The sequence below is a fragment of the Pseudophryne corroboree genome, chromosome 5, assembly GCF_028390025.1.
Source record: "Pseudophryne corroboree isolate aPseCor3 chromosome 5, aPseCor3.hap2, whole genome shotgun sequence".
NCBI lineage: Eukaryota > Metazoa > Chordata > Amphibia > Anura > Myobatrachidae > Pseudophryne > Pseudophryne corroboree.
Window position 1 is genome coordinate 411,038,665 of NC_086448.1, and position 12,035 is coordinate 411,050,699.

Here is a 12,035-nt window from a genome sequence, read left to right on the forward strand (position 1 = left end):
AGCAGTCTGCTGACAGTGTCCACCAGGTCCATTATACTGTATATAGCAGTATGGTAGGCCACTGCTGTACCTACCTCTGTGTCGTCACTCGTCATCCATAAAGTATACTATCCATCCATCTACATTGTATACCTGTGGTGTCTTTTTTTTATACTAGTAGTTTAGCAGTCTGCTGACAGTGTCCACCAGGTCCATTATACTGTATATAGCAGTACGGTAGGCCACTGCTGTACCTACCTCTGTGTCGTCACTCGTCATCCATAAAGTATACTATCCTTTCATCTACATTGTATACCTGTGGTGTCTTTTTTTTTATAATAGTAGTTTAGCAGTCTGCTGACAGTGTCCACCAGGTCCATTATACTGTATATAGCAGTACGGTAGGCCACTGCTGTACCTACCTCTGTGTCATCACTCGTCATCCATAAAGTATACTATCCATCCATCTACATTGTATACCTGTGGTGTCTTTTTTTTTATACTAGTAGTTTAGCAGTCTGCTGACAGTGTCCACCAGGTCCATTATACTGTATATAGCAGTACGGTAGGCCACTGCTGTACCTACCTCTGTGTCATCACTCGTCATCCATAAAGTATACTATCCATCCATCTACATTGTATACCTGTGGTGTCTTTTTTTTATACTAGTAGTTTAGCAGTCTGCTGACAGTGTCCACCAGGTCCATTATACTGTATATAGCAGTACGGTAGGCCACTGCTGTACCTACCTCTGTGTCGTCACTCGTCATCCATAAAGTATACTATCCATCCATCTACATTGTATACCTGTGGTGTCTTTTTTTTTATACTAGTAGTTTAGCAGTCTGCTGACAGTGTCCACCAGGTCCATTATACTGTATATAGCAGTACGGTAGGCCACTGCTGTACCTACCTCTGTGTCATCACTCGTCATCCATAAAGTATACTATCCATCCATCTACATTGTATACCTGTGGTGGCTTTTTTTTTTATACTAGTAGTTTAGCAGTCTGCTGACAGTGTCCACCAGGTCCATTATACTGTATATAGCAGTATGGTAGGCCACTGCTGTACCTACCTCTGTGTCGTCACTCGTCATCCATAAAGTATACTATCCATCCATCTACATTGTATACCTGTGGTGTCTTTTTTTTTTATACCAGTAGTTTAGCAGTCTGCTGACAGTGTCCACCAGGTCCATTATACTGTATATAGCAGTACGGTAGGCCACTGCTGTACCTACCTCTGTGTCGTCACTCGTCATCCATAAAGTATACTATCCATCCATCTACATTGTATACCTGTGGTGTCTTTTTTTTTTATAATAGTAGTTTAGCAGTCTGCTGACAGTGTCCACCAGGTCCATTATACTGTATATAGCAGTACGGTAGGCCACTGCTGTACCTACCTCTGTGTTGTCACTCGTCATCCATATAATATACTATCCATCCATCTACATTGTATACCTGTGGTGGCTTTTTTTTATACTAGTAGTTTAGCAGTCTGCTGACAGTGTCCACCAGGTCCATTATACTGTATATAGCAGTACGGTAGGCCACTGCTGTACCTACCTCTGTGTCGTCACTCATCATCCATAAAGTATACTATCCATCCATCTACATTGTATACCTGTGGTGTCTTTTTTTTTATACTAGTAGTTTAGCAGTCTGCTGACAGTGTCCACCAGGTCCATTATACTGTATATAGCAGTATGGTAGGCCACTGTTGTACCTACCTCTGTGTCGTCACTCGTCATCCATAAAGTATACTATCCATCCATCTACATTGTATACCTGTGGTGTCTTTTTTTTTATACTAGTAGTTTAGCAGTCTGCTGACAGTGTCCACCAGGTCCATTATACTGTATATAGCAGTACGGTAGGCCACTGCTGTACCTACCTCTGTGTCGTCACTCGTCATCCATAAAGTATACTATCCTTCCATCTACATTGTATACCTGTGGTGTCTTTTTTTTTATAATAGTAGTTTAGCAGTCTGCTGACAGTGTCCACCAGGTCCATTATACTGTATATAGCAGTACGGTAGGCCACTGCTGTACCTACCTCTGTGTCGTCACTCGTCATCCATATAATATACTATCCATCCATCTACATTGTATACCTGTGGTGGCTTTTTTTATACTAGTAGTTTAGCAGTCTGCTGACAGTGTCCACCAGGTCCATTATACTGTATATAGCAGTACGGTAGGCCACTGCTGTACCTACCTCTGTGTCGTCACTCGTCATCCATATAATATACTATCCATCCATCTACATTGTATACCTGTGGTGGCTTTTTTTTTATACTAGTAGTTTAGCAGTCTGCTGACAGTGTCCACCAAGTCCATTATACTGTATATAGCAGTACGGTAGGCCACTGCTGTACCTACCTCTGTGTCGTCACTCGTCATCCATAAAGTATACTATCCATCCATCTACATTGTATACCTGTGGTGGCTTTTTTTTTATACTAGTAGTTTAGCAGTCTGCTGACAGTGTCCACCAGGTCCATTATACTCTATATAGCAGTACGGTAGGCCACTGCTGTACCTACCTCTGTGTCATCACTCGTCATCCATAAAGTATACTATCCATCCATCTACATTGTATACCTGTGGTGTCTTTTTTTTATACTAGTAGTTTAGCAGTCTGCTGACAGTGTCCACCAGGTCCATTATACTGTATATAGCAGTACGGTAGGCAACTGCTGTACCTACCTCTGTGTCGTCACTCATCATCCATAAAGTATACTATCCATCCATCTACATTGTACACCTGTGGTGTCTTTTTTTTTATACTAGTAATTTAGCAGTCTGCTCACAGTGTCCACCAGGTCCATTATACTGTATATAGCAGTACGGTAGGCCACTGCTGTACCTACCTCAGTGTCATCACTCGTCATCCATAAAGTATACTATCCATCCATCTACATTGTATACCTGTGGTGGCTTTTTTTTATACTAGTAGTTTAGCAGTCTGCTGACAGTGTCCACCAAGTCCATTATACTGTATATAGCAGTATGGTAGGCCACTGCTGTACCTACCTCTGTGTCGTCACTCGTCATCCATAAAGTATACTATCCATCCATCTACATTGTATACCTGTGGTGGCTTTTTTTTTTATAATAGTAGTTTAGCAGTCTACTGACAGTGTCCACCAGGTCCATTATACTGTATATAGCAGTACGGTAGGCCACTGCTGTACCTACCTCTGTGTCATCACTCGTCATCCATATAATATACTATCCATCCATCTACATTGTATACCTGTGGTGGCTTTTTTTTATACTAGTAGTTTAGCAGTCTGCTGACAGTGTCCACCAGGTCCATTATACTGTATATAGCAGTACGGTAGGCCACTGCTGTACCTACCTTTGTGTCGTCACTCGTCATCCATAAAGTATACTATCCATCCATCTACATTGTATACCTGTGGTGTCTTTTTTTTTATACTAGTAGTTTAGCAGTCTGCTGACAGTGTCCACCAGGTCCATTATACTGTATATAGCAGTATGGTAGGCCACTGCTGTACCTACCTCTGTGTCGTCACTCGTCATCCATAAAGTATACTATCCATCCATCTACATTGTATACCTGTGGTGTCTTTTTTTTATACTAGTAGTTTAGCAGTCTGCTGACAGTGTCCACCAGGTCCATTATACTGTATATAGCAGTACGGTAGGCCACTGCTGTACCTACCTCTGTGTCGTCACTCGTCATCCATAAAGTATACTATCCTTTCATCTACATTGTATACCTGTGGTGTCTTTTTTTTTATAATAGTAGTTTAGCAGTCTGCTGACAGTGTCCACCAGGTCCATTATACTGTATATAGCAGTACGGTAGGCCACTGCTGTACCTACCTCTGTGTCATCACTCGTCATCCATAAAGTATACTATCCATCCATCTACATTGTATACCTGTGGTGTCTTTTTTTTTATACTAGTAGTTTAGCAGTCTGCTGACAGTGTCCACCAGGTCCATTATACTGTATATAGCAGTACGGTAGGCCACTGCTGTACCTACCTCTGTGTCATCACTCGTCATCCATAAAGTATACTATCCATCCATCTACATTGTATACCTGTGGTGTCTTTTTTTTATACTAGTAGTTTAGCAGTCTGCTGACAGTGTCCACCAGGTCCATTATACTGTATATAGCAGTACGGTAGGCCACTGCTGTACCTACCTCTGTGTCGTCACTCGTCATCCATAAAGTATACTATCCATCCATCTACATTGTATACCTGTGGTGTCTTTTTTTTTATACTAGTAGTTTAGCAGTCTGCTGACAGTGTCCACCAGGTCCATTATACTGTATATAGCAGTACGGTAGGCCACTGCTGTACCTACCTCTGTGTCATCACTCGTCATCCATAAAGTATACTATCCATCCATCTACATTGTATACCTGTGGTGGCTTTTTTTTTTATACTAGTAGTTTAGCAGTCTGCTGACAGTGTCCACCAGGTCCATTATACTGTATATAGCAGTATGGTAGGCCACTGCTGTACCTACCTCTGTGTCGTCACTCGTCATCCATAAAGTATACAATCCATCCATCTACATTGTATACCTGTGGTGTCTTTTTTTTTATACTAGTAGTTTAGCAGTCTGCTGACAGTGTCCACCAGGTCCATTATACTGTATATAGCAGTACGGTAGGCCACTGCTGTACCTACCTCTGTGTCGTCACTCGTCATCCATAAAGTATACTATCCATCCATCTACATTGTATACCTGTGGTGTCTTTTTTTTTATAATAGTAGTTTAGCAGTCTGCTGACAGTGTCCACCAGGTCCATTATACTGTATATAGCAGTACGGTAGGCCACTGCTGTACCTACCTCTGTGTCATCACTCGTCATCCATATAATATACTATCCATCCATCTACATTGTATACCTGTGGTGGCTTTTTTTTATACTAGTAGTTTAGCAGTCTGCTGACAGTGTCCACCAGGTCCATTATACTGTATATAGCAGTACGGTAGGCCACTGCTGTACCTACCTTTGTGTCGTCACTCGTCATCCATAAAGTATACTATCCATCCATCTACATTGTATACCTGTGGTGTCTTTTTTTTTATACTAGTAGTTTAGCAGTCTGCTGACAGTGTCCACCAGGTCCATTATACTGTATATAGCAGTATGGTAGGCCACTGCTGTACCTACCTCTGTGTCGTCACTCGTCATCCATAAAGTATACTATCCATCCATCTACATTGTATAACTTTGGTGTCTTTTTTTTATACTAGTAGTTTAGCAGTCTGCTGACAGTGTCCACCAGGTCCATTATACTGTATATAGCAGTACGGTAGGCCACTGCTGTACCTACCTCTGTGTCATCACTCGTCATCCATAAAGTATACTATCCATCCATCTACATTGTATACCTGTGGTGTCTTTTTTTTTATACTAGTAGTTTAGCAGTCTGCTGACAGTGTCCACCAGGTCCATTATACTGTATATAGCAGTACGGTAGGCCACTGCTGTACCTACCTCTGTGTCATCACTCGTCATCCATAAAGTATACTATCCATCCATCTACATTGTATACCTGTGGTGTCTTTTTTTTTATACTAGTAGTTTAGCAGTCTGCTGACAGTGTCCACCAGGTCCATTATTCTGTATATAGCAGTACGGTAGGCCACTGCTGTACCTACCTCTGTGTCATCACTCGTCATCCATAAAGTATACTATCCATCCATCTACATTGTATACCTGTGGTGTCTTTTTTTTATACTAGTAGTTTAGCAGTCTGCTGACAGTGTCCACCAGGTCCATTATACTGTATATAGCAGTATGGTAGGCCACTGCTGTACCTACCTCTGTGTCGTCACTCGTCATCCATAAAGTATACTATCCATCCATCTACATTGTATACCTGTGGTGTCTTTTTTTTATACTAGTAGTTTAGCAGTCTGCTGACAGTGTCCACCAGGTCCATTATACTGTATATAGCAGTACGGTAGGCCACTGCTGTACCTACCTCTGTGTCGTCACTCGTCATCCATAAAGTATACTATCCTTTCATCTACATTGTATACCTGTGGTGTCTTTTTTTTTATAATAGTAGTTTAGCAGTCTGCTGACAGTGTCCACCAGGTCCATTATACTGTATATAGCAGTACGGTAGGCCACTGCTGTACCTACCTCTGTGTCGTCACTCGTCATCCATAAAGTATACTATCCATCCATCTACATTGTATACCTGTGGTGTCTTTTTTTTATACTAGTAGTTTAGCAGTCTGCTGACAGTGTCCACCAGGTCCATTATACTGTATATAGCAGTACGGTAGGCCACTGCTGTACCTACCTCTGTGTCATCACTCGTCATCCATAAAGTATACTATCCATCCATCTACATTGTATACCTGTGGTGTCTTTTTTTTATACTAGTAGTTTAGCAGTCTGCTGACAGTGTCCACCAGGTCCATTATACTGTATATAGCAGTACGGTAGGCCACTGCTGTACCTACCTCTGTGTCGTCACTCGTCATCCATAAAGTATACTATCCATCCATCTACATTGTATACCTGTGGTGTCTTTTTTTTTTATACTAGTAGTTTAGCAGTCTGCTGACAGTGTCCACCAGGTCCATTATACTGTATATAGCAGTACGGTAGGCCACTGCTGTACCTACCTCTGTGTCATCACTCGTCATCCATAAAGTATACTATCCATCCATCTACATTGTATACCTGTGGTGGCTTTTTTTTTTATACTAGTAGTTTAGCAGTCTGCTGACAGTGTCCACCAGGTCCATTATACTGTATATAGCAGTATGGTAGGCCACTGCTGTACCTACCTCTGTGTCGTCACTCGTCATCCATAAAGTATACAATCCATCCATCTACATTGTATACCTGTGGTGTCTTTTTTTTTATACTAGTAGTTTAGCAGTCTGCTGACAGTGTCCACCAGGTCCATTATACTGTATATAGCAGTACGGTAGGCCACTGCTGTACCTACCTCTGTGTCGTCACTCGTCATCCATAAAGTATACTATCCATCCATATACATTGTATACCTGTGGTGTCTTTTTTTTATACTAGTAGTTTAGCAGTCTGCTGACAGTGTCCACCAGGTCCATTATACTGTATATAGCAGTACGGTAGGCCACTGCTGTACCTACCTCTGTGTCGTCACTCGTCATCCATATAATATACTATCCATCCATCTACATTGTATACCTGTGGTGGCTTTTTTTATACTAGTAGTTTAGCAGTCTGCTGACAGTGTCCACCAGGTCCATTATACTGTATATAGCAGTACGGTAGGCCACTGCTGTACCTACCTCTGTGTCGTCACTCGTCATCCATAAAGTATACTATCCTTTCATCTACATTGTATACCTGTGGTGTCTTTTTTTTATAATAGTAGTTTAGCAGTCTGCTGACAGTGTCCACCAGGTCCATTATACTGTATATAGCAGTACGGTAGGCCACTGCTGTACCTACCTCTGTGTCATCACTCGTCATCCATAAAGTATACTATCCATCCATCTACATTGTATACCTGTGGTGTCTTTTTTTTATACTAGTAGTTTAGCAGTCTGCTGACAGTGTCCACCAGGTCCATTATACTGTATATAGCAGTACGGTAGGCCACTGCTGTACCTACCTCTGTGTCATCACTCGTCATCCATAAAGTATACTATCCATCCATCTACATTGTATACCTGTGGTGTCTTTTTTTTTATACTAGTAGTTTAGCAGTCTGCTGACAGTGTCCACCAGGTCCATTATACTGTATATAGCAGTACGGTAGGCCACTGCTGTACCTACCTCTGTGTCATCACTCGTCATCCATAAAGTATACTATCCATCCATCTACATTGTATACCTGTGGTGTCTTTTTTTTTATACTAGTAGTTTAGCAGTCTGCTGACAGTGTCCACCAGGTCCATTATTCTGTATATAGCAGTACGGTAGGCCACTGCTGTACCTACCTCTGTGTCATCACTCGTCATCCATAAAGTATACTATCCATCCATCTACATTGTATACCTGTGGTGTCTTTTTTTTATACTAGTAGTTTAGCAGTCTGCTGACAGTGTCCACCAGGTCCATTATACTGTATATAGCAGTATGGTAGGCCACTGCTGTACCTACCTCTGTGTCGTCACTCGTCATCCATAAAGTATACTATCCATCCATCTACATTGTATACCTGTGGTGTCTTTTTTTTATACTAGTAGTTTAGCAGTCTGCTGACAGTGTCCACCAGGTCCATTATACTGTATATAGCAGTACGGTAGGCCACTGCTGTACCTACCTCTGTGTCGTCACTCGTCATCCATAAAGTATACTATCCTTTCATCTACATTGTATACCTGTGGTGTCTTTTTTTTTATAATAGTAGTTTAGCAGTCTGCTGACAGTGTCCACCAGGTCCATTATACTGTATATAGCAGTACGGTAGGCCACTGCTGTACCTACCTCTGTGTCGTCACTCGTCATCCATAAAGTATACTATCCATCCATCTACATTGTATACCTGTGGTGTCTTTTTTTTATACTAGTAGTTTAGCAGTCTGCTGACAGTGTCCACCAGGTCCATTATACTGTATATAGCAGTACGGTAGGCCACTGCTGTACCTACCTCTGTGTCATCACTCGTCATCCATAAAGTATACTATCCATCCATCTACATTGTATACCTGTGGTGTCTTTTTTTTATACTAGTAGTTTAGCAGTCTGCTGACAGTGTCCACCAGGTCCATTATACTGTATATAGCAGTACGGTAGGCCACTGCTGTACCTACCTCTGTGTCGTCACTCGTCATCCATAAAGTATACTATCCATCCATCTACATTGTATACCTGTGGTGTCTTTTTTTTTTATACTAGTAGTTTAGCAGTCTGCTGACAGTGTCCACCAGGTCCATTATACTGTATATAGCAGTACGGTAGGCCACTGCTGTACCTACCTCTGTGTCATCACTCGTCATCCATAAAGTATACTATCCATCCATCTACATTGTATACCTGTGGTGGCTTTTTTTTTTATACTAGTAGTTTAGCAGTCTGCTGACAGTGTCCACCAGGTCCATTATACTGTATATAGCAGTATGGTAGGCCACTGCTGTACCTACCTCTGTGTCGTCACTCGTCATCCATAAAGTATACAATCCATCCATCTACATTGTATACCTGTGGTGTCTTTTTTTTTATACTAGTAGTTTAGCAGTCTGCTGACAGTGTCCACCAGGTCCATTATACTGTATATAGCAGTACGGTAGGCCACTGCTGTACCTACCTCTGTGTCGTCACTCGTCATCCATAAAGTATACTATCCATCCATATACATTGTATACCTGTGGTGTCTTTTTTTTATACTAGTAGTTTAGCAGTCTGCTGACAGTGTCCACCAGGTCCATTATACTGTATATAGCAGTACGGTAGGCCACTGCTGTACCTACCTCTGTGTCGTCACTCGTCATCCATATAATATACTATCCATCCATCTACATTGTATACCTGTGGTGGCTTTTTTTATACTAGTAGTTTAGCAGTCTGCTGACAGTGTCCACCAGGTCCATTATACTGTATATAGCAGTACGGTAGGCCACTGCTGTACCTACCTCTGTGTCGTCACTCGTCATCCATAAAGTATACTATCCTTTCATCTACATTGTATACCTGTGGTGTCTTTTTTTTATAATAGTAGTTTAGCAGTCTGCTGACAGTGTCCACCAGGTCCATTATACTGTATATAGCAGTACGGTAGGCCACTGCTGTACCTACCTCTGTGTCATCACTCGTCATCCATAAAGTATACTATCCATCCATCTACATTGTATACCTGTGGTGTCTTTTTTTTATACTAGTAGTTTAGCAGTCTGCTGACAGTGTCCACCAGGTCCATTATACTGTATATAGCAGTACGGTAGGCCACTGCTGTACCTACCTCTGTGTCATCACTCGTCATCCATAAAGTATACTATCCATCCATCTACATTGTATACCTGTGGTGTCTTTTTTTTTATACTAGTAGTTTAGCAGTCTGCTGACAGTGTCCACCAGGTCCATTATACTGTATATAGCAGTACGGTAGGCCACTGCTGTACCTACCTCTGTGTCATCACTCGTCATCCATAAAGTATACTATCCATCCATCTACATTGTATACCTGTGGTGTCTTTTTTTTATACTAGTAGTTTAGCAGTCTGCTGACAGTGTCCACCAGGTCCATTATACTGTATATAGCAGTATGGTAGGCCACTGCTGTACCTACCTCTGTGTCGTCACTCGTCATCCATAAAGTATACTATCCATCCATCTACATTGTATACCTGTGGTGTCTTTTTTTTATACTAGTAGTTTAGCAGTCTGCTGACAGTGTCCACCAGGTCCATTATACTGTATATAGCAGTACGGTAGGCCACTGCTGTACCTACCTCTGTGTCGTCACTCGTCATCCATAAAGTATACTATCCTTTCATCTACATTGTATACCTGTGGTGTCTTTTTTTTTATAATAGTAGTTTAGCAGTCTGCTGACAGTGTCCACCAGGTCCATTATACTGTATATAGCAGTACGGTAGGCCACTGCTGTACCTACCTCTGTGTCATCACTCGTCATCCATAAAGTATACTATCCATCCATCTACATTGTATACCTGTGGTGTCTTTTTTTTTATACTAGTAGTTTAGCAGTCTGCTGACAGTGTCCACCAGGTCCATTATACTGTATATAGCAGTACGGTAGGCCACTGCTGTACCTACCTCTGTGTCATCACTCGTCATCCATAAAGTATACTATCCATCCATCTACATTGTATACCTGTGGTGTCTTTTTTTTATACTAGTAGTTTAGCAGTCTGCTGACAGTGTCCACCAGGTCCATTATACTGTATATAGCAGTATGGTAGGCCACTGCTGTACCTACCTCTGTGTCGTCACTCGTCATCCATAAAGTATACTATCCATCCATCTACATTGTATACCTGTGGTGTCTTTTTTTTTTATACTAGTAGTTTAGCAGTCTGCTGACAGTGTCCACCAGGTCCATTATACTGTATATAGCAGTACGGTAGGCCACTGCTGTACCTACCTCTGTGTCATCACTCGTCATCCATAAAGTATACTATCCATCCATCTACATTGTATACCTGTGGTGTCTTTTTTTTATACTAGTAGTTTAGCAGTCTGCTGACAGTGTCCACCAGGTCCATTATACTGTATATAGCAGTATGGTAGGCCACTGCTGTACCTACCTCTGTGTCGTCACTCGTCATCCATAAAGTATACTATCCATCCATCTACATTGTATACCTGTGGTGTCTTTTTTTTATACTAGTAGTTTAGCAGTCTGCTGACAGTGTCCACCAGGTCCATTATACTGTATATAGCAGTACGGTAGGCCACTGCTGTACCTACCTCTGTGTCGTCACTCGTCATCCATAAAGTATACTATCCTTTCATCTACATTGTATACCTGTGGTGTCTTTTTTTTTATAATAGTAGTTTAGCAGTCTGCTGACAGTGTCCACCAGGTCCATTATACTGTATATAGCAGTACGGTAGGCCACTGCTGTACCTACCTCTGTGTCATCACTCGTCATCCATAAAGTATACTATCCATCCATCTACATTGTATACCTGTGGTGTCTTTTTTTTTATACTAGTAGTTTAGCAGTCTGCTGACAGTGTCCACCAGGTCCATTATACTGTATATAGCAGTACGGTAGGCCACTGCTGTACCTACCTCTGTGTCATCACTCGTCATCCATAAAGTATACTATCCATCCATCTACATTGTATACCTGTGGTGTCTTTTTTTTATACTAGTAGTTTAGCAGTCTGCTGACAGTGTCCACCAGGTCCATTATACTGTATATAGCAGTATGGTAGGCCACTGCTGTACCTACCTCTGTGTCGTCACTCGTCATCCATAAAGTATACTATCCATCCATCTACATTGTATACCTGTGGTGTCTTTTTTTTTTATACTAGTAGTTTAGCAGTCTGCTGACAGTGTCCACCAGGTCCATTATACTGTATATAGCAGTACGGTAGGCCACTGCTGTACCTACCTCTGTGTCGTCAC